The sequence below is a fragment of the Echinops telfairi genome, unplaced genomic scaffold, assembly GCF_000313985.2.
Source record: "Echinops telfairi isolate 266 unplaced genomic scaffold, ASM31398v2 ScPeMD7_7457;HRSCAF=8495, whole genome shotgun sequence".
NCBI lineage: Eukaryota > Metazoa > Chordata > Mammalia > Afrosoricida > Tenrecidae > Echinops > Echinops telfairi.
The window spans coordinates 1685318-1711711 of NW_022111357.1; the positions used below are offsets into that span (position 1 = coordinate 1685318).

At 52.9% G+C, this 26394-nt stretch overlaps 1 protein-coding gene across 1 annotated transcript in view; it reads left to right on the forward strand.

Moving 5' to 3' along the window:
* HIVEP3 (HIVEP zinc finger 3) overlaps nucleotides 1–26394 on the forward strand; it is a 449179-nt gene that overhangs the window by 329273 nt on the left and 93512 nt on the right. The window contains exon 3 of the mRNA XM_045299139.1: nucleotides 20529–20724. The gene's annotated coding sequence lies outside the window, so the exon portion shown is untranslated. The remainder of the gene's footprint in view (nucleotides 1–20528; nucleotides 20725–26394) is intronic.

The following is a 26394-nucleotide window of genomic DNA, read 5'->3' on the forward strand; positions in this document are numbered from 1 at the left end:
TGCTACCTTAATACTAAACCTACAAATATATGCACATAGATATATTTCCCCATCATCATATATGAATATATTTACATATGCACATGCCTGTATTTAGACCGCTATAAAAGCCCTTTGCCTCCTAGTTCTTTCCTCTATTTCCTTTTACTTTTTAAATGAGGTGATTCTTAAAAAGCCTCCTACACAGTGCCTGATCCTTCATCTGAAACCAAATGTGCTGCCATCGAGGCACTGCTGACTCACGGCGACCCCCTGTGGGTTTCTGATACACTAACTGCTTACAGGAGTAGAAAGCCCAGTCTTTCTTCCAACTCATGACCACACACCAAGGCTCCTCCCAGTAAATGCTCTGGGTCACCTACCTTCCCGCCTGTCCCACCCCTGCCCCCACATGGCCACACAGTGCTTGTTCTAGACTCTGTGCTCATTAAACAGGCAGTTGGCCACACACCAGTGTTGTTTCCATGCCCAAGCCCCTACCCTCAGGGGGCACCCATCTAGAGAACGGCCCCCTGGCTGTTTCCAGCGATCACCTGCCCTTCCCGCTGGCCCCACTTATAAAGAGCTCCTATCCAGTTACTGGTTGTTGACCGAGCACCCCCTCCCCTCCCGTGGGGGCCTCTTCCCTCATTTCTGGATCCAAACTCTCAAAACTAACTGCCTTGGCATCGATGCCGACTCATAGAGATCCAGTAGAACAGGCAGGAACTGTCCTGTGGGTTTCCAAGACTGTCACTCTTTAGGAGTAGAAAACCCCGTCTTCCTCCCGAGGAATGGCTGGTGGTTTTGAACTGCTGACCTTTCGGGTCACAACTCGTAACCACTACTCCACCAGGGCTCCTTGAAAAAGACAGATGGGGCCGCCTTCCTCACCACCACATTTGGAGGGTGCATCTTACCATTTGGGTCCTTTCTGCTCTCAGGTTCGTGTTTTTTCTGTGTGTGATCCTAGCCAAGGCCAGGCTGCAGGCTTTCCTGGCCCCCCTTCCCCCACTGGCTTCCACCTGGCCCTGCTAAATTCCATCATGTCTGCTTAAAATCGTTTTACTTCCAATTTGCTAATTTAATTCTAGTCTTACAGAATGTTGGCAACCCTGCCAAACTGGGTGCCAGATGCAGATTTAATGAGCGCGTTTTCAGCTCCCTCTTTCTGGTCTTCATGAAGATGCTGCAGAGAGCAGGATCTGGACCTGGTCCCCAGAGGGCCCATGGAGCCTCCCTGCGTATGTGACCCCTTAGCAGGTCCCTCCCCATCTAAAGAGGAGAGCTCAGATTCTGCTCCTGGGGAAGGAGCGGTTAGCGCCTTCTCCTTCCAGTCCAAGATGCCCCAGCCTCTTGTCCATCATTTGGATTTCTCAGGAAACTCATTTGGAGAAAACGACTTATTTCCTCTGGCTCCTCCAGCTGCTTCCTTCTGGCAGCCACGTACAGCTCCACAGAGGTTGGGGACTCGTCTCGGTAGCCAGCACTTGCTAGAGTGAGTTCTCTAAGTGTGGGCTGTTGACTGCTTCGCATGGATCATGGGGCCGAGGGCAGGGCTTTGGTAGAGGGTTTTGGAAAATACAGATTCCTGTGCCCGATGTCACACCTATAGAATCAGATGGTGGGATACGGTGGAGCCTGGGACTCTGCATTTTTAACTTGCAACAGCCCAGCCCACCCCACCCCGAGACTCCTGGGCCCGCATTTCCACAGGTCGTCTCATTTCAAACTCTCGCCAGCTCCCATGGAGGCATTTGTATCTTCGAGAGAGTACCACTTAAAAGAAGTCAAGGGAGGCCACGCAGTGGCGATCATCAGAACCGGGGTCGGTTTGGGGCTTCTGGTTGTAAACAGAAGGCTCTTTCTGCCACATCTCCCCTGCCCCCTCCAGAGCCAAAGCTCAGGGCTGGTGCTGGTACCCGTGGTCCAGTATGACTGTTCACAGCTGACCCTGGGTGTGCTGGTGACACAAGAGCCCTGCCTTAAAGACAAGGCCAGGCCATGGAGAAGAGTCTTAGCTGCCGAGCCTTCCAGTGCGCAGCCCTGTCAGAGCAGAACCCGCGATCCACACCCACATCTGATTCTAAATTCTCTGCCAAGCAGCACAAAGGACTGAATGGAGAGTAAGTGGGTTCTCCCTCCAGTGGGAGGAGCAGGCTGAGCGCTCTGGCTTCAGGGCTGGGAGCTCCTCTTTAGGCAAGCCACTTCCCTTCTCCAATCTTGGCATCAGTGACTTCTGACCTGGCCCCAGAGTGGAACCTCTCCCCTTCTCCCGTTGTTTGATAACCCCAATAAAATCTCACACCAAATCCCACGCCAAACAAAACTGGAGATGCCTTGCATTGTCAGGGTTTGCAATGAAGGTGGAAGTATTTACTTTTGAATGTCAGAGTGGGCACCTGTGTGCTCACTCCCCCACTCCCCAAGCCTCAGGGTGACAGAGCGGCTGCAACCCGGGGTCAGAGTCTGGTCTGCCCTCTGCTACTCTCTGGCTCTGTGACCTTCAGCAAACTCAGATCAAACTCACTGCCATCAAGCTGTTACTGACTCAGACCAATCCCCTATGGGTGTCCAAGACTGTAACTGTTCATGGGAGTCGAAAGCCCAATCTTCCTCCTAAGGAGCTGCTGGTGGTTTTGAACTGCCACCATGCGGATCACAGCCCAACACGTGTGTGACCTCGGGCGGCTTCTTTCCCTGCCCCGACTCTCAACTCTCAGCTCTCTTACCTGTAAAATCGGATGTAACAGTTGAGGTGTGGATTGAGCAATCTAGGAAGTGGGATGTCTAGCGCGTGGAAAGGGCCGCATGAGTGTTAACTTTCCTTCCCTGGGATAGAATCCCATGTACACAGGAGAAATTGAGCAGTTGGGGTGGGTGGAGGTGGGAGGGACTTCCCAGGGCCTTAAAGACACAGTGTCCTAGGAGTAAATGGGGGTCTTTCTATTTTAGCAAAGTTTTAACCCCTAGTAGAGAAGACCTGCTTCTGAGAGTAAAATTCCTTGAGAGGGAGATTGTGAAGGAGGCAGTTTTTGAACTTGGCTTCTGAGATGACATTCCCAAGATGTGCAGACCGAGCAGGCGAGGACCTGTCAGAGCAAAGGCTGCGAACCAGCTGGCCTGCAAGAATGGGCCTCCAGCTGCTGCCCTGGGTGAGGCCCGGCCCTGGGACAGGAGCCCAGGTGCCTTTCTGAGACCCAAGGTGGGGGCAAGCTGATTTCCCTCCCCCGGAGCCTCTTAAACCCACCATGACAGGAGAGTAGATTGTGCGTGAGAATGAATGGGCACAGAGGCAGGGAGCCCTTTCCTCCTTCGGTGGGGTTATTTCTGGCTCTGCTCTTGCTTGCCGTCACGGTGGAAACTGCGTGCGCCGGGTTCAGTGTGGAAACATGACGAGTTTTCCAAGGGCGATGTATATTAAGCAGGCAGCCAGGAAGCTGCTGCTGCTGGTGGTGGGGAGGTGTGAGCATGTGTCTGCCTGTCTGTCTCTCTGTCTCTCTCTCTCTCCCTACCCACCCCCACCCACTCCCAGCTGCCTCGTGCTCTCTTTCCCGGCTGCCTTTCTCCTGCAGCTAGGCCGGGGGCAATGTGCTTCCTGCACTGTAGGACAGAGAATCATGGCCTCCCGGAGGTGCCCACCTCCTCATCCCCAGAGCCTGCACTACATCACGTGGCAGAGAGGTGAGGATAACAGATGGAAAGAGGTGACTAGTGAGCTGACCCCAGCCCCCCTGGGTCAGTTGGTCCCACTATGGTGGTGGTGTGTGTGTTGTTCTGCTGAAGGAGGCTAGGCCAGGTATTTCTAGATGCTTCAGGAGCACCTGGGGCGGACCGGTTTAGCAGAGCTTCTAGACTAGGATGTCGTTGTTGTTAGGTGCCATGGAGTCGGCTCCGGCCCATAGTGACCCTCTGCACAACAGAGCGAAACACTGCCTGGTCCTTCACCACCCTCACAGCCACTGCTAGGTTTGAGCCCGGTGTTGCAGCCGCTTGTCCATCCATCTTGTTGAGGGCCTTCTCACTGCCCTCTACTGTATAAGCACGATGTCTTCTCCAGGGGACCAGTCTCTTGACAACACGTCCGAGTATGATGGAGTCTCACCACGCTTGCCTTTAAGGAGCACTTTGGCCATACTTCTTCCAACACAGATCAGTCTGTTCTTTGAGCGGTCCACGGACTTTCCATACTCTGCTGCCACGAAGCGAATGTATCGATTTTCCTTGGGTCTTATTTATTCCATGTCCAGCGTTCATATGCAGAAGAGGCAATTGAAAAGGCCATGGAGGGGGGGGGTCGACTAAGGTCCGGTGCACCTAAGTCCCAAAGTAGCATCTTTGCTTTTCACTACTCTAAAGAGGTCTTATGCAGCAGACTCACCCAGTGACACATCTTTTGATGTCTTAACTGCTGCGTCCATGAGCAACAATTGTGGACAAAAACTTGACAGCTTCAATCTTTCCGCCATTAATTATCCATTTGTCCAGTTGTGAGGATTTTGTGAGGAATTATTAGGTAATCCATGTACGTTGTCTTAACCATTGTTGGTACAAGCCAAAAGGTTAGCAGTTCAAACCTACCAAAGCCTCTCTGAGGGACAATGACTGGAGAGCAGCTCCTGAATGGATGACAGCCGAGAATGCCCTGCACGGCAGGTCACGCTGTGCTGCCACCTGAGTCACACTGAGTCAAAGTCAAATCGATGACCCTGAGCGGCAAGCCATTTGTGCCATAGCAGCTGAAGGCTCCTCCTAGCACCTGCAGCACCATAGGGCAGCTGATGGGGCAGGGTGCTCGGGTGCCCATATGGAAAGGAAAACTGGGCCTGCTCTCGTTTTCCAGGTAGGAGGCCTTTGCCACACTCTTAGGTGCGGGTCCCATGGGCCAGGTCTCTCTTCAAGAAGGAGAGTGGCCTGCCTCACAGCCAGCACGCAGCTCTTCAGACCCCCAAAGTCATTCCCTTGTAGACCCTGCAGATAAGCCTCCTCAGCCTGGAACACTCCCATTCCTGGGCCTCCTGTCCAGTCCCTTCAAAGTTACCTCCTCTGACAGTTTGTCTGTGCCTCTCCTGAGTCTATCTTTCTCGTACTTTACACGCTTGTTTTTTGTGTTTTAACTGCCATCATGCGAACTCTCTCCCTCCCTGGACCATGTGAATGTCACAGGAGAGGAGGAATAAGACCGCACACAGGGACTTGGCAGGGTGTCTGTGTACAGCTGATGAAAGCCCTATGGGTGACAACACCTACCCAGCTCAGCACGCGGCGCCCAGGCGCAGGGCCCCGCGGGCGCAGCAACAGTGTGGGGAGAGCCCATTCCGCCCTCTGAACTAGCTGTTGGTCGCACTCTTAGGAGCCGTTCTTTGTCCAGCATGCTGGGAGGGCCTGGATTTCACCCCAGGGGCCCCGGGTCCAGTCTGGCTCCAGCCCGTGTAAAGCAGATCTTGGGCAAAGCACTCTCCTCTCCACCCTCAACCTCCTCTGGAGGGAAACAGAACTAGATAGACAGGCCTTTGAGAACACTGCTTTCAAGGGTGAAAACTCGATTCCCAGCCGTCTGCTGGGCCTGGGAACACTTCTTCCCTTCCTTGGCTGAGCTGAGCTCTTCCTGTACACCAAATTGTGGAGGAAGCCTGGAGAAAACATGGAAAGCAGGGCTCAGACTAGGGTGAGGAGTATGAGGTGCCTGAAGTGCAAAGTTTGAGGAGGTTTCATTCTCCTGGGAGAAAGACGGGGCTGTCTACTCCTGTAAAGAGTTACAGGCTCCGAGACTTACAGGGAGTCCTACTAAGTCGTACAGGGTTGCGATGAGTCGGCATCAACTCCCTAGCTGTGAGTTTGGTATGGATTTTTTAAGGGCCCACGGGGAAGCAGTGGTCAAGCTGGGATCGAAGTAAAGGTCTTTTGCCTTCAATTCCAGGCCAAGTGTACACATCTTGGAATGACCGTGTGCATGAGTTAGGGGTTTTTGAGAGTGGGTTTATGAATCCTGTGTCTGGTTACTGCATAAACATGTCATGTCCCCTTAGGACAGAGGCGGACCGCCCTTGTGAGTTTCTGAGACTGTAACACTTGATGAAGGGCGTAGAAAGCCTCATCTTTCTCCCGAGGAGCAGCTGATGGTTTCCAACTGCTGACCTTTGGGTTAGCAGCCCAATATGTCAATTCAGGGAGTTTGGAGCTTTTCATTCTGATAAATACTATGTTAAAGTTGTGTGCACAGCTTGGGGATTAGACCAGCAGAGCCTGGTCCTCCCTTGAGAATTGTGTTCTGTGAGAAGAGAGTAAGTAATTATCCAGTCAGTTATTTAATTACACGGAGGACAAATGCTCTGTGGGGGGTGGTCAGAGCTGTGGGCTGTAGTGCATGTGGAGCTCCTCCTGCAGGGCTTCCATCAGGGCGTTGACGGTGTAAACGTGGAAGGCAGAATGGCGAGAGCCCTTTAAGTAACAATGGAAAGCCAGCTTCGAAGAAAGGCCCAGAAAGGCACCCTTGGTTTCTTCTGTCTTAGAGCCTCTTTAAAGACCTCTTTAAAGAGCTGAAAAGCAAGGACGTTACTTTGAAGATTTAGACGAGGCTGACCCAAGCTGTGGTGTCTTCAGTAACCTCTTATGCATGTGAAAGTTTGACATCGAATAAGGGAGCCCAGAGAAGAATCAATGCGTTTGAATTATGGTGTTGTTGAAGAATATTGAAGGTATCATGGACTGCTGAAAAAACAAACAAAAAGCAAATCTGTCTCCGAAGACGTGCAGCCAGAATGCTCCTTAGTGCAAGGATGGTGAAACTTCATCTGACAGACTTTGGACGTGTGGTCAGAGGGGCACCGAAATAGAGGCAGGTCCTCAACAAGATGGATCGACCTGGTGGCTGCAACAATGGGCCGAAGCAGGAATAACTGTGAGGATGGTGCAGGACCGGGCAGTGTTTCCTTCAGGAGTGCACAGGGTCGCTATGGGTCGGGGCTCACCGGATGGCACCTAACAGCAACTGAACCTGGGTCTTCTTCACCTTCTCGCCTTCTCTGGGTGGTGGAGAAGCCACATCAGACCAGCCCACATTGGAGGAACTTGGAGAGCAGAGCTGTAGTGGGCAGGGTCAGGGCGAGCAGCAGGAGTGGGGCTTTGCTTCTGTAGCCCTGGATTGGACCCAAGGGCGTGGAAGCCTATGGTGGTCTGAAGTACTGGCATCTTTAGAAATAAGAGTCCCTGAGTCTGAGCAAGTCCAGCTGTCAGCTTTGCCTGTTCCCTAGAGTATTGGCGTCCAGGAGTTAGCCAGCCCCCTTCCTAGCAGCCGGCTGTGTGGCCTTGTGCAGAGCGTGTGGTCCTCTGGGTGGCTGTGCTCGCATGAGGAAAGCTCCTGGGTGGGCAGCTGAGGGGTGTGGGTGCTGTGGCCTCCCTAAAGTGCCCCGCTTGACTGTTGGTGAACCAGCCCCTGGGTCCATCCCTTGAGGCAGCTCAAGTCGTGTGTCTTGGGGGTCAACTCCACTTCTCTCACTTTCCATCTGGGGGACACGGACAAGCGCCTCGCCTCTCTGGCCCTCACTTTATCCGTCAAGTGGGAGTAACAAAGACTTATCTTAGTCAGTGTTAACCTCAAACGGAAGAACAGATACATCCACGAGGTTGTTTGAAATCCCTGGTTGACGAGGCCGTGGACATGTGCCATCCACTGGGAACATTCCTTTGGGGATCTACTCGGGACCCACCATCCATTCTCAGCGTAAGAGGCCCCACCTGGCTTTCAGGAGCAGCGGAGAATGGCACGCGTTTCTCTCCCGCTTCGTATTCAGGTAAACTGGGCAGAATCATTCTGGCTGGGAAACAGATGGGCTCCCGGGCGTGGACCAGGGTTTCCATGCAGGCACAGAAAAGGCCCTGGGGGCTGGGCGTGTCCGGGTCTGTGGTTTGACATGGGTATGGTCAGGCCTGGAAGGGAACAGGATGGTTTCTCTGTCGTGTGACCAATGGTTGGCAGATCTGGAGTCAGACTCTAGGTCCTGCTCCCCTCCCCCTGCTCCGTGCACTTACCATGGTTTGGTGAGTCTTGCTCAAAGCCAGCGGAGGTATGTGAGCGCCCATTGAAGGGTAAGAGGACCCAGGTCAGGTTGGCACAGCCTGGCGGTGTGGGTATGAGAGGCTGAGCGGGAGGGATGGCAACAACATGGAAGGTCTTGGTACCGGGTGGTCCTGGCGGAATGCTCCTTGGATTCCCCTCACCCTGGCGCTACCTCTCATAAGCCTCCAGCTGCTCAGGCCAAGCTGCCTCCCTGCTGAATCTCCCTCCTGACTTTGGATGTTCGGCACAGACAGAGGACAGCAGCTGCCCTGGGTAGCCCGTGTGTCTAAGTGACCCGTGGCCCTGCCGCTTCAGCAAATTACCTGTTACTTGATGCGGGGAAGCCAGTTCCTGAAGAGGGTGATGTCAGACGGGGCAGCAGCCTGGCAGCCAGGCCAGTGGTGGCGGGTGTGTTCATTCACTCAGCATCCTTTGACAGAAGACCGACTCCACACTTAACCCTGCACTAAGCCCTGGAGCACCCAGATGAATGCATGTGGTTCTTGCCAAGGAAGACAGATACCCAGGAACCTGAATGCCATGCTGTGTGGTGTGGCCAAGCTTATAGCAAAGCTCTGGGCAGAAGGGTACATGCATTAGGGAAGGGAGTTCTAGCTGTGTCCCTGGAGCGGAGGTAGGAAGAGGGGAGAAGGAGGAATGGCTAGAATCCCCCCTCCCCAGGAGGCAAAGGTTGGGCTGGACTTTCAAAGGATTGGGGGGGGGGGACTCTTGGCAGAGGAGAGATGGAAGACCACCTTGAGGGTCGGAACAGTGTGAGCAAAGGATTTGATGCCTGGGAAGAAGATAGTGTGTCCAGGTATCACAAGGCAGTTAAGGGGCAGAGGGACAAGTCTGAGGCCTGGTGTGGGAGGGGCTCCAGCACCTTCCTAAGGAGTCTGGCTTTCAGACAGTGGTTGGCAAGCACCAGAAGTGGTGACGGGTCACAGTGGCTTAATCCAAACAAGTGCCACCACGGGCCTTAGGGAGGGTGGGCTCGAGGTGTCATGTGGGGATACCAAGGGAAAAGCCGGTGGTCTATGTAAGAGCTGGTGCACCTGGCCAAGGTGACGGCTGTGTGGAGGAGAGGAGCCAGTAGACAGAGAGACAGGCAGAGGGCCAGTGCATGTGGACCTGGGGGTAGAGAGCACAGGGGAGCCAGGGAGGAGTCAGAGGTGGTTCTGGGCTTCTCGTGGGGACCTCAGAGGACTTTCAGGACACCCTGGCCAAGAGTCATCGTGTGACCCTGGACAGACCCCCTATTGCCTAGAGGCTCTTCCCCTGAGACTCAGCAGCGGGACCTGGGGGGCGGAGTGGAGGGCAGCTGAGAGCCCCTTGGGTTCCCTGTGGCTGCTGTTGGGATATGGACCCCTCTTCACAGCATACCCTCAAATGTTTGCCCCTTCCACCCAGAGGAGGTAAAATTAGGGAACTCCATGCTCCCCTGTAATAGCCAGTATTATAGGATCACCTGCCACATTGAAGGCCCTGAAAGAAATATGGAGATGAACTACACACCCCAAACCTCCCCAATGAATGTGTGGTTTGTCTGCGATGCCAGCAAGCATTTGTTGACATCCCACGCTTCACTCAGTGAGTGAGTGGCACAATCACCAGCTGCCACCCAGTGGGTTCCGACTCATGGCCACCCTATAGGGAAGAGCAGAACTGGCCCCTGGGGTCCCCAGGGCTGCACTCTGTACAGAAGCAGTTGTGGGTTCGTACTGACCGTCTTTCTGTTAGCAATCAAGTCCTGCATCGCTCTACCCCTAGGGCTCCATCCACTGCCAGAGCAAGGGTGTGGGGGGAGAGCTGACACATGGGCTGGGCACCCATGGGCTGATATGGGTTTGAATTGGGCCGCAGTGAAGTGGAGAACCTTTCGGAGAAGTGCACAGAGGCAGGAAACCCTGAGCATGTTAGTTTGGCCAGGGCAGGGGTCTTGGTGGGTGCCTCTGTCAGAGGCAGCTGGCATAGCTGTCAAGGAACTCTTGTGCCTACATTCATCTCTGTGTGGGAAGCCACGGGAGGATTGGGGGCAGGGTAGGGCAGCAGCACTCTGAGAACGAGCCGTCGGATCCGGTTTTCTCACCCTGTGCAGAGGGTAAGGTAGGGAAACCGTGCGGACATGCTTGTGTTAGGCTCCAGATGAGGGTATGGACGCAGGATGTGAGCAAGATCAGGGGCAAAAGAGGATGTGGCCTGCGTCTGTTGGCATGGATTGAGACTTTGAACCAGGCACAGCTCTAAGTTCTTTCTTCTCCTGCCCAAGGAGAACTTGTTCGTTTACTTTAATGCCAATGGTTTCATTGACATGATCAGTCACATATCATGTCACCCAGTGGTTTAAAGATAGTTGAAAGAGCTGCGTGCCCATCACCACTGTCCGTCTGGGACCTTTTTCTTCATGCTTGTGCTCATGATTATCAGCGCCCATTCCCTATGTGGATTAACCGGCTGAATCCAGCCCCAGATCCTGCCAGGCAGGTTCTACTGTTATCAAGTGAGCCCACCGAGGCACCAAGAGTTTATTTAGATAACTTCTCACGGTCACACGGTCGGAAGTAGAGGCAGCAGGATTCAAACCCAGGAGCCTGGGCTCTTAAATGCTCTTAAGTCGGCCTTCCCAAATGCCTCGGAACAGCACAGATGACTAGCAGTCCCTCCCAGAGCAGTGGAGCCGGTGGGTTTGGGGGGTCTGGCCCAGGCACAGGTGTTCCTCGCCCCTGCATGTGGTGGAGGGCCCCACAGGACCTGATCTGGTTCAGCCGCTCGAAACCAGAGCCCACGCTGTCTACATGGGGACAATGTAAATAACTGATGCAATGGAAAGTGTCTCTGGAAAATGGTACCCATTCAGACAGCCACAACGTCCAAAGAGGAAGAACAGCACAGAGGAGCAGGCGGGCTCTGTGGCAAGCAGCTGCCTTTGAAGGCGCCTCTTCTGCCCGGTGGAAACATCAAACCAGTGCTGGGAGTGGGGGGTCGGGAGGTGCGGCTTTGGTCTAGCGCTGGGGCAGGTTAGAATCTAGGCCAGAAGCTTGGATGGGTTCCTGGAGGGCCCTGGCTCTTAGTTAAGAAGGTGGATGTTGGGGGACAGGGTGCACACACCCTGTTTTGCAGTCTTCTCCCTGTACCCCCGTGTGTGCACAGTAGACCTGCTCCATCGATTTCCAGGTTACGGGCTTTCAGACACAGATGCCAGGCCTTTCTTCTGAGGCCCTTCGGAAGAAGGTTTGATTCGAACATCCCACCATGCTTTCAGTCTGCAACACCCAAACTCTCACTGCCATTGAGTCCGTGCCGGTTCATAGCGATGCCGTAGGACCCGGTAGAACTGTCCCCGTGAGTTGCCAGGACTCTGTTTATGGGAGTAGAAAGCCCACCGTCTTCCTCTGGAGGAGCAGCTGGCGTTTCGAACTGTGGACTCTGCAGATCCCAGCCCAACACATAACCACTACCCCACCATACTTCCCTTGCGACACCCAGGGTCCTCTCATCGTCTCAGTAAGCAGAGCTATTACTCCACCACCGTGGTGACCGGTGGGTGCGTTTCTGCCCTTCCCGGGCACTCCTGTTTTTGTGTTTCGCCCCAACGCATACAGGCAGTGGCCCTGCTATGCAATCTGGCGCCTCTTGTTTGCGAACACAGACATTGCAGGGAATCCATATGTGGGAGACGGTCAGAAATAAGCCCCAGAGGACTAGGAAGAAGGTGATGGTGGTGGAGAGCAGACCGTTGATGAGCCCAGTATGTCCCCGGTGCTCCCATTCTCGAGATAAGGAAACCCGAAACTCAGATGTTTAAGGGCTTGCCCGAAACACACAGCCCAGTTTTAACTAAGGCCAAAGCCGTGGGCTCTCGGGTTTGCTAGGTAGCGCTGTCCATGGCGCTGCAAGGTTTATAAGCCTTGCTTCCCCCGTTAGTCGGGGACAGTGGCGCCTCCTCTTTCACCACCGGGGGGATGAGCTGGATTACGGACAGCCATGGCACCTGGTAGGCCCTCACACATGTTCGTGTCCTCCCCTCCCCCTGGCCTCCATCACTGAAGACTAGGAATCATGGAGCTTCTTAGCTTGGGAGCAGTGTTGGGGTGGGGCTCCTTGGGAGAAAGCATTGATTTTCATGCCTATCTTCCCTACTAGGTCTGTATCAGCCCAAGAGTAAGAGCAAGAGCTTCTTAAATTTTGAAGTCTCACCGCCCTTTCCTCTAAGGCGCATTCTCCCTGCACTTCTCCTGAGACAAATCTAGTTGTTCTTTGGGCAGCCCGTGGGGACCTTCAATAGTCTTCACCAGCACCACAGTTCAAGTGCATCGATTTTTCTTTCGTCCATGTGATTCTGTCACATTGGGTCTCAATGTCTTGGATTCCCAGGTTTTCTTACAGGTGCACTCATCACACTGTTGTTGGGTGTCCTGGGGTCAGCTCCGACTCCTAGCAACCTGACATCCGACTCCTAGCAACCCAACATCCGACTCCTAGCAACCCGACATCCAATCATAGCAACCCAACATCCAAAAGCAGGAAAATGTCGCCTGCTTCTGTACCAGCCTCACAATCTTTTCTCTGTCGGAGCTCATTGTTGCAGCCACTGTGTCAACCCACCTCATTGACAGTCTTCCTTTTTCCACTAGTAAGGGAGAGAGAGAGACCTTCCTAATCAGAATGCCCTTTGCCAGTGATTGGTCTCTGCTGATGAAGTGACCAAAGTACGTGAGACCAAGTCTCACCATCTTCACTTCTAGAAAGCGTCTGGCTGTACGTCCTCCAAGGGAAAATGTGTCTGTTCTTCTGGCAGTCCAGGGAATTTTCAGTATTCTTCACCAACGCCGTCGTTCAAACGCATCTAGCTCTTCTTCCCTGGTCTCTCTGCGTCATTGTTCAGCTTTCACTGTGCACTGTGATTGGAATGAGAAGATGCCGTGGTGCGGGTCAGGCACACCGAGTCCTCAAAATGCCATCTCTGTGTTTTGAACACTTTAGAGAGATTTGGGGCAGCATGTCGGTCACAATTTGGACCACAATAGCGCAATAAAAAGAGCAAGACCTACCCCACAGTTCCTGACCCCGAGCAGCTAAACATCAGCTTTCTTGTATGTCCTGCCTGCTGCCGTCATAGTCACAACATCAGCAGTACCATCGGGTAACACAGTCACGTGGACTAAAGAAAAGCCGATGCATTTGAACGATGCTGTTGGTGAAGACTACTGAAGGTACCATGGGCTGCTGATCAGTGGGAAGGTCAGTGGTTCAAACCCGCCAACTGCTCAGAGGGACGGCATTAAGGCTGTCTGCCCCCACACGATTTACTGCCTTCAAAACCCTCTGCAGGGTTGCTGGCAGTGGGCTATTCACAGTGGCGGGGAGAGATGTGTGTCAGGAAAAACGGCTGGAGGCCTCCGAGCCAGCCTTACCCACCTCCTCTGGGATCCGGGTGTGGAGGTCCAGGGTGGGGGCCCAAAGCCCTGCTGGCTTCCTTGCCAGGCCTGGGAAGCAGCTGTGTTGTGGCCTTGGTCACCATGATCACTGGGAGGTCCATGTTTACCAGGCTCAGGGGGTTCTCGCTAACCATTCATCCAGTGAACTTCCCTTGCATTGATGCCAACCCCAGCACTGGGCCGGATGTGGCCCTCTCCTCCTGCCAGCTGAGAGGCCTGCTGGATGGTTCTCCCTGACAGCGGGGAGGGGAGAGGACAGCCCTCCCTCCTGGTGGCTTTGGGTAGGGCCTGGACTCAAGCTAGACAAATGCTCTGTCCGTGGAGGAGCTGGCCCTGGTCCTTCCTGTCCTGGGTGTGTGCCACCTTCCAGGTGGGGCCCTCGTCCCTCAGGCAAGCCCTTCCTGTCCAGCCGTTTCCTTAAAAAGAAGACATTTTTATATAACAGTCATTATACATTTTGAACTATAAATATGTTATATCTATTTAAAATGTACTGTAAATTCTTCCTACATTTTAATAATTGTAAAATAAATTTTAACAACACATTTGAATTTTTAATTTCTAAATTACACATGCATCCAAATTTAGTCATTTAATTATGAGCCTTTTAAAGTGAGCACTACAGAAATGCATAGAGATAGGCATGTTTCCAAGCCCCTTACCCTTTAGGTCTTTTCTAGAATTCGCATCTAGAATGTAGCCTTTCTCCCTTTCTTCACACCATCCCATTGAGAGCACATGTATGTCACCGCTAAGCATGTGGACTCCACATCAGGCCAGCTGGAGTTTACCACTGGTCAGGACCAGGGCTCTCTGCCTCATGGGGCAATGGAGAGGGCAGCGGTACCTTCCGTGAAGCAGGCTGGGGGAGGAAGGGGGACGCCCCAGTGGGCGAAAGTCACAGCAAGTCTCTGTCATGGCAGGAGGATGCACTTGTTTTTAATTAAGAAAAGCGATTGTCATCAGACAATTCTATTGGGTGGATTTATCATTGTATCATATACTTATCCAATCAGCTCCCTGATGGTGGCTATTAAGGCTGTTTCCGTTTCCACTGTTAGAAATAATGCTGCAGTGAGCCTCTGTATGTGTGCGTTTCTACCTGTGTTTGTGTACAAAGTCGTGTGCATATCTGTGTGCATATATGCATGGAATCATACTTGCTTGTGAAGCATCTGAGTCCATAGAACTCTTGGTCAATTTCATAATGCCAGTGATAGGGTTCACACTTTCCAAGTTGGGGACCCAGTTGTAACTTCTGGACACTGCACTTCCTGCGCTGCCACACTGCTACGATGCTGGACAGGCTTCAGTGAAGTTTCCAGACTAAAGATGAACTGGGCAGAAAGGCTCGATGGTCTACTTCCAAACCCAAACTCTGAAAACCCTGAGGATCTCCGTGGCCCACTATGTCATCAATCGTGGGGATGATGCAGTTTCCTTCTGATGTGCAGAACCTTGCCATTGGTCAAGGGCCAATCGATGGCAACCAGCAGCAGTCCACAGCCCACTAAGAGTGCTGGAGGTGTCCTCTTGGAGGCCTCCTCTCCATCACTGGGTGGTAGCACTTCTTTTCCTCTCTGTCTGTTAAGTGGGGGGAAATGGCATTGACTTTGAACAGATCTTCCTTTACTTGGTAATGAGGCCCAAGCATATGTTCATATCTTTATTAGATATTTTTGTTGCTTGAGTAAGAATCTGTTCATTTCCTGACTCCATTTAATGGACCGGGAGTCTCTTCTTACTACACTGTTGTGCTTACGTCATGTTATAGGAGCCCTGGTCGAGCAATGGTTATGCATTAGGTTGCAATCCGCAAGATCAGGCGTTCAAAACTACCAGCCCCTGTGAGAGAAAGACAGAGATTTCTGCTCCCATAAACAGTTGCAGGCTCAGAAATTCACAAGGACGGCTCTGTGCGGTCCTACAGGGTGCCTGTGAGTCGGCAGCGACTTGATGGCAGTGAGCTTATCGTTTCCATTTTACACATTATGGATTTTGACCTTTTTAATGGAGGCTGCGAATATGTAAGCGTTGTCTGTGTTTCCTTGTTTAGTGCTGCTGAGCCAGTTGAGATCTTTAGGTGGCCGCATGTGGTCATTGTTTCCTTTAAGAGCACCAAAGTCCCTGCTCTGGAAGTCACCCTTGAACACCAGATTACACCAGGATTCTAGCCATTCTGCTATCGTTTCATGGATCTGTCTCCTTGATGTAGTTATGTCTCTAATCCATCAATGAGTTTGCGTGTGTGGCCCGGGGGTGGGGCTGGGGGCTTGTGTGTCATGAACCTGATGTAAAATGGGACCCTCCACTCTCCCTGCTCTGTTTCTCAATTTTCTCATGTGTTTTCCCTTGTTTGTTTATTGCCCGTCTCCCCTGGCCAGACTCGCAGCCTCGAGTGACAGGGACCTACCCTGTTTTGTTTACCTCTAGTGCCCCGGAGCAGTGCCTGACTCGTGGTTTTCTTGCCATTGGCTTCTGTGGGGTGGGCTTGGGCTTCCAAGTCACAGTGAGCCCATGCACAGTCGAATGAAGCCCTGCCTGCTCCTGCGGCATCCCCATGATCAGCTGTGGGAAGGACTGCTGGGGCTGGTTTCCAGGAGTAAACCACCAGATCTGAGGTGCCCGGGGGGGGGGGGTGTCAGACTGCCAACTTTTCCACTGAAAGCTGGGAGCTTAACCATTGGCCCCACCAGTGCCCAGCTAGTAAACACCTAATAAATATTTATTAAGTGAATAAGAGCTAGCCAGTAGATAGCTCATCAGTTGCTCTTAGCTCTTTGATTTGAATGATGTATTCTCCCTCCACTACTTCAGAATTCCATCTTTCTGTTATTGTTCTATTGCAATATTCTCCCTCTTCCTTAGCCATTTTTGCAGTTTATGATTTTCTTGAAAATCACCCCCTTTCAATTCTGTTGACACGAAGTTATATATAGCATTGTCTTCAGTGTCAAAGGGAGCCCACACATCCCTTTACGTTCGCTTCCTTACGGCTCGTTTGTGACCGCTCTTCACTGCTGCTCAGAGTCACCAGCAGTCAGTTGGTCCTCACCTTGGTCTTTCCGGAGAGCGAGCCTGTGGCTTTATATTTCTTTGGTTGTACTAAATGGACATGTGAGCACTTCTCTCCTTTTCTTTGGGACTTGGCAGAGGATGGGCTCTTAGGATTCCAAGCCCTTTTCCTCAAAGCGATAGCCATTGTTCACGCCCCGCAGCAGCCAGCCATGCAAGTACCAAGCTCAAACGGCAGTCTGATGCTCAAACACTTTTGCAGAGATGGCTGGCTACCAGCTCTGTAGCTACCATGACAGGGCCAGTTGATAAGGCTGAGCTTACCGCGCTGGGAGAGAACCACACTGCCTCCGGTGTCTCCGAGTGGGGCAGGGCAAGGTTGGGATTTGTTAGGGATCTGAAAGAGGTGGGTGGAGACTGTGTGGCAGGGACTTTTGAGTCAAGGAAGGGACTCTTAAGACCCCTAGGTACAAACCATTTGTTGGTGGAGTTGTGAATGGAGCCTTCCAGAAGTTTCTGTAATGAACAATTAAGCCAGGGCTAGAGTAAAACTATGCAAAGCTAGACAACATGGAAGGCTGTGAGCCGGGCTGGAGGAGGCGGCTTCTCTTTCCAATGTCCTTTATCACCCACCCCGCCTCACACACACACACACACACACACACACACACACACACTAGTCTTTTTGGAAACCTCAAAGAGTCGCTCGCCCATGATCCCCCACCCTCTGAGGAAGAGCTCACTGGCCCCCGTGTGGTGCAGGTGGCCCTTTCCCAGCCCTTGGTGGGCGAGGCTGGCTTCACTCTAAAGAGATGTTCTGTCACCCGCATGCACCTGCTTTTCCTCAGAGCCCCTGGCCAGCCAGTGCTCTGAGGGACCTGTGCTTCTTTGCACATTTCTCTTTAGATTCCGATGGTGCTGAGGGGAAGAGGAAAGCACATGTGTGCCATTTGGGGGGCCTGCCTCAGAGGAAGCCGGGAGCAGAGGCTCCCTGCGGATGCCTTGCTTCCGCCAACTGCTCCCTCCTCTCCCCAGCCACGCTCCTCAACCTGCCAGCATGACCTCACTGATTAAAACAGCTCCCTGACCTCATTCCACCTGCAAGACCAAGCCTAGGCTGCTTCGTATGTCAAACCTTCCCTGGCCAGCTCTTCCCTCGTTGCCGTCACCCCCTCTTGCCTGCATAAGACCATGTGCAATGTCTTCCAACACCCCAGCCTTCCTTTGGGGTGGCGGCGGAGGGGTCTCCTGCCTTTGCTTAGGGTGGCGGCGGAGGGGTCTCCTGCCTTTGCTTAGGGTGTGAGCCCTGGTGGGGCAGTGATGAAGCACTCATAGCTAACCAGGCTTTGAACAGTCTGAACCCAGCCACTTACCAGGACAAAGACGTGGCAGTCTGCGTTTGTAATTGTTACAGCCTGGGAAACCCCATAGGACAGTTCTAGCCTATAGGGTCACTATGGGTCTGAATCAACTCTATCCCAAATGATTTGTGGGTTTTTTGGGGGGGGAGACGGAAGGCAAGGGTTGCCTTTACTTATATTGCCCCTGTGTGAGATAGTCTCTCTCTCTGTCTGTCTGTCTCTCTGTCTCTCTTTCTCAGAGACATTCAACCAGATATCATCGGAACCGTCTTAATTGAGCCTCTCCTTTCTTTAGATGCCCTCACCACATTTAACGCAGGACCTGGAACTGTCGGGCTCACTGCTTACTTCAGTAGGATTTGCCCCTGCTCCTCCTGTCCCACACACTGTGGTGTCTGCTCACTCTCACTCCTACCATCTCCCTCCCAGCCCGACCCCGCGCCAGTGCTGAACGTACATCCGATAAACGAACAACCAAGTGAGGCATCAAAGGGCCTTGTTCCACACTGGCTGAGTGTGGGATGGGGGTAGGGTCAGACTGGTCCACCCCACGTGTGTGCTGTTTAGCGAGCGTTAAAGCTAGTGGCATCACGGTGGCCCATGAGCATTGCAGTTTATCCGAAGAGATGCAGCAGATGTGCTCTGGCTATTCAAAGAGGCAGAACCGAGGTCCAGTTGTTGGGGCCAAGCTGAGCCTTCTGAGGTAGGATGGCGGGATTGGCTGAGTAGACTTGGTCATTGGAGGAGGGGAAGCATACTCCAGGCAGAAGACACTGGATGAGCAAGACTGGTGGGAGGTTGTAGATTGTGTTTGCAAAATAGCAAGTTGGAGAGACCAGTGTTGGTGCACTGGGAGGAACAGGACCCAAGCAGGGCATTAGGCTGAGCTGGCTGGATGTACTGGCAGCAGGTTTATAGGGCAGGGGATGATATAAGGACTCGTGTTGCCTTTGAATTCTATTGGAATCAGTAAAGTGATATGGTTGCCCAAACCCCAACTCTCCAAGACTCTGTTCATAAAAACTGTGATGCACAAAAGAAGGAAACGTAATACAACCTGTAAAGGTAATGGGTAGTAGGGTGAGAGTTAAATGCAGTCATAGACATAAGAGCACATCATATTCCTCCAATCAGCAAAGAAAACAGAATGCTCAGGACCAAGGGCCGGAGAGGCGGAGGGGGTGTGGGGGTCAGGATGGTTCGGGTCAGGAGCTTGGCAAAGCCCCAGACCTGCATTCAAGTTCCTCCAGGACCAGATTATTGGGTCGAATTCTAGGATAAAGCTCACAGCCATTCTGTGGCTGCTACCACATGCCCGGCATTGTTCCCAGCCCTTCAGCGTGTGGTGTTGTTGTTGTCGGTTGCTATTGAGTGGACTCCAGTGTGCCGGTCCTTCACCCCCTTCGCCATCCTTGTGGCCCCGGTATCTTTGAGAGCCTCCCAACCTCAGGGGCCGTCTCCCAGCGCTGTATCGGATGATATTCTTGTGATCCACAGTTTCACGTAGTGATCTGGGGACTACTGTGTGCTCCTATGTCCGCTGTAACTTTTAACACTCACCCAGGCCCCGGCATACATTCCTTTTACAGACTGTAGTCACTGTCTATGGCTGTGTTAGGTGTGGAGCAACAGTGGTTACGTGTTGGGCTGTGATCCACAAGATCTTCAGTTTGAAACCACCAACCCCCCCGGGGGGAGAAAGGGGAGGCTTACTGTACCTGTAAAGAGTCAAAGTCTCAGAATCCCACAGGGGCAGTTCTACCTTTATCACCGTAAGTCAGAATCAACTTGAGCAGTGAGGGTGTGTGTGGGGGGGGCGGGTTTGCTCCGTTCTCTGCTCAGGGCTGAATCCGAGTGTTACCTAAGCTCAGCTCTGGCCTGGAGGCTCTGGAGAAAAACCCACTTCCTCCAGTTCTCCATGACTGAACGACTGGCTGAAGATCGCTCTCGGTAACTAGAGGCCCCTAGTTTGGTCTTTCCACCTGGCCAGGCCTTCTTCAGTCAAGCCAGTTAAATTTCAGATCTCCTGCACTTCTTCTGTGAACAGCCAGCCCTACCTGAATAATCTCCTTACTTTAAGCTCAAGGATGCCGTGTGACTAAAGGCGCCCTAGTGGCGCGGTGGTTAGGCGCTCAGCCATGAATGGGAAGACTGGAAGCTGGAATCCCCAGTGGCTGCCCACCCCCGCCCCACCCCCCCAAAAAAAACATGAGGAAGCTGGCTTCTGCTAAGACTTAGAGCCTGGAGAGCAGTCTTGCTTTGTCCTGGAGAGTCACTCTGAGTAGGCCTTGCCTTCATAGCAAAGAGTTTGGCCTTATGGGATTTATGTCTCATGAGGTAACCTGAGCACATGTATAAAATCCATTTTATTCACAGTCTTGGGATTATATAGAAGGTATGCACCAGGGAGAGGGAAAATCTAGTGGGGTGGTGGTGCAGGATGGGGCCACGCCTGCAATACTGCCTCCCACACAGGTATAGAAATCGAGGTTCAGAGGAGATAAGTGCTGGGTGCAAGGTGGTGAGCCCTCAGGCTACTGTGCCTCAACTTCTCTCAGGAGAGGACCTGGGATCTGGCCCTGCACCAGGAAGTACATTGGGGGGAGGGGCTAGGGACTGACTCAGGCGGACAGCCCAGACGCCTCTTTGACCCTAGTTTCCCACCATCCCCTGCAGGATTCAAGGCATATAGCCAGCAGCCTCGAACTGGTTCATGGAGGATCCTCAAGAGATCCTGGCTGGGCCAGCTGTCCCCTCCAGAGGGAAGAGCTGCATAGAGGAAGGGGACTGCCGCAGGAGTGGACATGAATGCTGGCTTCCAGAGAGAACAGCGTTTTAGTTGTGGTCACCGGAAGTGGTGCCTTCAGCACAGGTAAGCTCAGCTATCACCCCAGGTGCTTGCCGGGGTTCCGTCTGGATGTCTCTTGCCTGAGTTTGTGTTAGTGCCTAGCATTCTTTATTGATGTTGTTGATTGCCTGGAGCCTCCGTGAACCTGCACGAGAAGTCCTGGGGACAGCCTGGTGCCTCCATTTGTGTCATCCTGCACATGCCCATGTCACAGTTAGATGACTGTGGGGCCTGACATGGTCCGTGTCTGACCTCAGCCTGACACAGAGCACCAACAGACGTGTGGGGAGCTGTTGCAGAGGGGGTAAAGCACCAGGCTGCCTCTCCAGACCTGGCATTTGTCCCTCCCCTGCTCCCACCCCCAGCCGCCCTTCTCATCCCTGCAAGCTCCGCTGTTTGCGGGGAAAGAGCCCTGAGGAGGGGACTTGCCCACGGGGACAGGGGCTGTCAGCTCCATCAGAACCCTGGCTCTGCTCTCCCCAGAGACCCCCAGGATCTGTGATTAATGGGGGCTGGCTCGGTGCGTCTGGCCCAGCTCTCCTTGCCATCAGGGACTCGGATATAGGACACCAGAATGGATGGCGTAAGAATGAGGTGGAGGGCCCTGAGCCCTGGCCAGCAGGTATGCCAGGCAAGAGATTTTGGCGAGTTGCTCTGGAGGGTGTCACACACTCTCCTATGCTGACGGGGAGAAGGCTGGCTCCCACCAGCTGGGGTTTGGGGTTATTTGAGGACTGGGAGATAGGGAGCCTGTAGGCATGGCAAGGGCTTCAGAGAGCCCAGCCCAGGCCCCTCCTGAAGAAGGGTGGCAACTTTCCCCTGGTCCCAGGGACATGGAAGGGGTGCCCACCATGCCTCTGGGCTCCCTGTGGGCCCAGTGTTTGCTGGGAAGTGGCTTGCAGGCTCTGAAAGGGTCAGGGCTTGCCCGTGAGGGAGGTCCAAGCTCCAGGCCTGACTCTGGGACGTTTCGGACCTCTGAGCCTCATGGTTCCCGTCTGTGGTAATAAGGACACATGGACCCAAAAGCACGTTGGAGGCCCTCGGTGAGGGCCCGCTTCTCTTAGTCCCACTGCCCCAGGAGGGGCTCTCTCTGGAGCCAAAGGTTCAGGGAGGTGCTGCTGTCTCCAGCTCTCAATCTCGGGCCACATCAGGTACAGGTGCCCAGACAAGTACAGAAACCTGTTTGCCAACAATGCGACAAAGTCATTTCGACCAGTGAGGTGCCCTCTCCAATGGCGAGTCTCCCAGGGCCATAGCCCCCTTAAATAAGGAGCTGGACCAGCGGGGAGAGCTGCAGCTGCATGTTCTCCACGTCTCCACTCCACGTGGCCGAGACTAAACTCATGGCTTGTCCACACTGCGCCCGACTGTTAAGGTCATCTGAATCCCACCATCGACTTGTGGAAAGGAAGCTGATGCCCCAGTGACTTTTCTGCTCATCTGACAAACTAGTGATGGAGCTGGGGTGGAGAGTCAGGTTTCTTCCCTCCAGGGAAGCCTGTGGACCATGCCCAGACCCCCCCACCCCAACTCCTGACCATGCTGCCCCATTGTGGTGTCCTGTGGGAAGGAGGGTGGCCCCTGGCAGGGTGTCTCCATTTTCTGGGGAGCAATAAGGGAAGAGTTGGATCGAGGTTGGATGGGTGAGCTGCCAAAGAGTCACCTCAACTCATGGCAACCCAGCTGTACCAGAGGAACTGGACACCGTCCTTCCCCACCCTCAGATTGATTGTGGTTCGGGCTGCTTGGGATACTTGGGGTCCTCAAAAGCTTGTTTTCTGAAAGAAATCACCAGGCCTTTCTTCTGAGCTACCTCTGGGTGGACCCAACCTCCAACCCAGCCGAAAGGTTGCATTTCTGGAAGAGAGCTTTGTTGTTGAGAAAATACTTTCATGTCCATTTTCCAGGGAGATTCTTCCTCTAGTCAGGCATTCAGAAATCGCATTTCCTTTGCCCGAGGCACCTATTTTGTTTTATGGAGTTGATTCTAAAGAGACTCAGACTTTCAGACATGGCAGGGAACTTAGAATTTGCCTGGTCCGACCACTCAGAAAATCAGTTGTGGCCATAAAATCAGCTCCGATCCGGCCACCTTCCATGTCAGAGAAGCACTGCTCCCCATAGGGCTTTCAGCAGCTGGTTCTCCATAAACAGAGCCCCAGACCATCTGAAGCTCCTCGGGGGAGACTGACGGCTTCCACCTTTTGATTAGCATCTGAGCACCACCCAGGAGCGCCCTCCATGGCGAGACAGACTCCTTCAGCCTGAGCAGATGAGAGATGGACGGCCTCTGTATCTCGCTGGACTGGTCATTCTCAATCTGGCCAGCATCCTCCTCTGCCCTGGAGGCTGACCTTGAGACTCTAGATATCCTGGTTCGCCAGTGTTTGCTCGGGTTCCGGCCAACCCAAGAGAGCTGGAGGAGAGAGTTGTGATGGGATTTCTTCTCTCCGTTCCCTCCCTGATTGGCCATGGTTCAGACGTTGGCTGCTTCCCTGGAATGATGCCCCACCCTTGCAAATCGGCGCTGTAAGTTCTAACCTCTATCTGGAATCAACTCATGGCAGTGAGTTTGGTTGGTTGGTTGGTTTTGATGCCCGTGGTGACCATAAGGAGCCCTGGTTATGGAGTAATTTCCTCGTTGGACTGCTAATCACTTGATTACCAAAACCAAGCTCTGGGCCAGCGAGGCCATGCTGACTCCCTGTGGGTTTCCTGTGAGTAGAAAGCCCAGTCTTTCTCCGGTGGAACCACTGATGCTTTTGAACTACCAGCCATTCGGATTGAGACCAACAAGTAACCATGACACCACCAGTTTGAAACACCAGTTTGCACATGGGAAAAAGATGGGGTTTTCCATAGTCTGAGAAACTAACAGGGGCAGTTCTACCCAGTCCCATAGAGTCCCCATGAGGTGGCATCACCTCAGTGCCAGTGACTTTGGAGGGTGTTTTGGTTTGTAGAGGTTGTCCTTTTGTGAATGGGCTGTCTTTGTTATGTTAATGAGGCAGGGTTGGTACACCCCTTATTTTGAGTCAGCTCTTTAGAGATATGACAGAGAGTAAACCAGCAACGAACAGAGGCAGAGATGGGGGCAGAGAGCTGCCAGGCCACAGGAGGATGGCCAGGGGCAGAAGCTCAGGGGAGACAGGTCCTTCCTCCAGAGCTGACAGAGAAAGCAAGCCTCCCCTAGAGCTGTCACCCCGAATTCAAATGTCCAGCCTCGACACTGTGAGAAAACAGTTTCTGTTTGTTAAGGCCACCCCCTGGTGAACTTTCTGTTGTAGCAGTACTCCACAACTAAGACACACAGTCAGAGAACTCCAGATTACATCAACAAGGGATGGTTTTCTGCTCTGGGCTTTCCGTTTATAGTGAGTGAGGAGAAGCAAATTTGCCATTTGTAGGGAGAGAGGAGAAGGAAATCTGGTTTGGATCGCTGACAATGTCCAACAACTGCTTGAGAGCCGTCCTCTCAGAACTGCCTTTCTCCAGCAGGAGATAAGAAGCAGCGCGTGGTCCCATGGTATGTATTCATGGCGATCCATGTAATGCATCCTTTCAATGTTGAGAGCTTTGGAGTCTACTTGCTTCTATGGCTTGACATCTGTGTAACCCATCCTGGATTTAAACGGCAAATAATAACAGAGCAAGATATTTAAAAAGAAGCAGCAGCTCAGTCAAGAATTTCAATCTTCTTCATTGAGGACACATTTCAGTAACTGAAGGTCAAGGTCCACCCAGAGCTTACTCTGGGGTCTACACAAACCACGTGAGCCCGCAGCACAGCTGGCTGGGTGTTCCAATGTGCACTTGAATGTGCATTTTAATAATAGCCAGTTTTAATAATAGCCAGATAGTATTTTTAGAATAAAAGTCTCATGTCATGTTTGAAGAACCTTGGGATCACCTCCATGGGACACAGTTTGAATACCACCCCTTCAGCAAATACCGGCGGTTCTCATTCCAGGGCAGAACAAGAACCAAGGAACCCCGGGTGCTAACAGTGGGGGGAAGAGGGAGCAGAAGGCAGAGGAGGAGAGAGTAGAAGATGGTAGAAGAGAGAAGTGAGATCTTGCTGCCCGTGGTGGGAGAGGGTCCCATGGGAGCAGCCCCCAAGCTTGAGAAGACCCCTAACCATGGGTGGTGGCCTTAGCACAACTCCCCAGAGCAGTTTTGAAAAAAGAGGCCTACCTGTTAAAAGGTGCACAGAGAAAGGAGGGGTGTGGAGAGCTTCTTGTCAGCACCCAAGGGCCTCTGTGGCCAAGCCAAAGACCAAGGTGCTGGGCAGGGGAGGGGGGTGGGGGGCACCTAGAAAGCCACAGACAACAGGGGCTTCAGGGGCTGGGCCTGGACACCAAGTCGGGGTGTGTGCAGGAAGGGGAAGGTGTGGTGAGCTTAGGCCAACATTTGTGAGGGACCTGAATGGGAATGAGGTCAGGACCCCAGGGAGGTGGTGACTGGGACCAGGCAGCGGCTTTAGGCATTTAAGGTGAAGCCCCCGAGAGCCAGGAAGAAAGGCGGGGAATCGAGCTCCCACCTGCCTGCCCTCTCCCCAGGAGGAGCAGGGAAGGGAAGCGCTAGCCCCGTGGCTTTAGTTGGCTGTGGGCTGAAGAAGGTCCCTGGGGGATAAAAAGGTACCTGTTCTTGCTGCACACCCCAGGAGTGGGGAAAAAACATTTTCAGATTTTTAAAAGGATGACCTCATTTTTTTCTTATTTACATGGCCCTGTTTGTTTATCTAGTCCTTTAAAAATAGCAAACGTGTGCTAAGCTTAGTGCCCTCACCCCCACCACAGAGGCAGAGCCACTGTGTGGGGAGAAACACCTTTTTATCTAAGAGAGGGGCAGCCTTGTTCCCGGGGACAGCTGGGAACAAAACAGGACAGGTAGGAAGTTTCGTGGTTTTTCATGTCGCTTCTCTAAAATAGCCACACTCCTCCCTCCCACTTCCTGCCTGGCTGAGTGCTGGGCAGTTTCTCCCCTAGGGCAGTCGTGGCCTGAGAGGTCTGTCAACAAGCAAACCCATGTGCCTCGGAAGACCTGGGGACTGGCCCCTACTGGGGAGGAGTCCCACGTTGAGTTTAATGTTTCCCAAAGTGGGTGATACTGCCCCCTGCAGGGAGGAGGGGGTGCTGGCACAATCCAGCAGGTGCTGCAGAAACATATACCTACACTTTATCCTGGATTATGGGCTGTGGTACAAATGACTTTAATTGCCAGAGGTCTCTGAGTAATATATGTATCTATATATATATGTGTGTGTGTGTATGTATATATATATATGTTTGTTTAATGCAAAGGGGGCCTTAAGCCCAGTAAGTTAGGAAGCTATGGTTTAGACCATCCAAGTGTGCATGCTGGCTCTGCTGCAAACCAGCTGTGTGACCTTGGGCAAGCCAGAGGCCTCGCTGTGCCTTCTCTGTAAGAGAAGCTTCACTCTACAACCCCCCAGGCAGCTGCTGTGTGGATGAGGTTGGGGAATACCGACTAGGGCTTCAAACAATTCCTGGGGAAATGGAATTAAAAGACAATGGAAGACTGACAGCCAGGTGTGAGCTCCCCAAGAAAACCCAGACCCAGACCCAAGGCTGCGGGGTGGATTCCGACCCGGAGTGGCCCTGTGGGACACAGTGGAACTGCCTCACGGGGTTCCGCGGCTGTGCGCCTGCACAGAAGCCCCATGCCGCATCA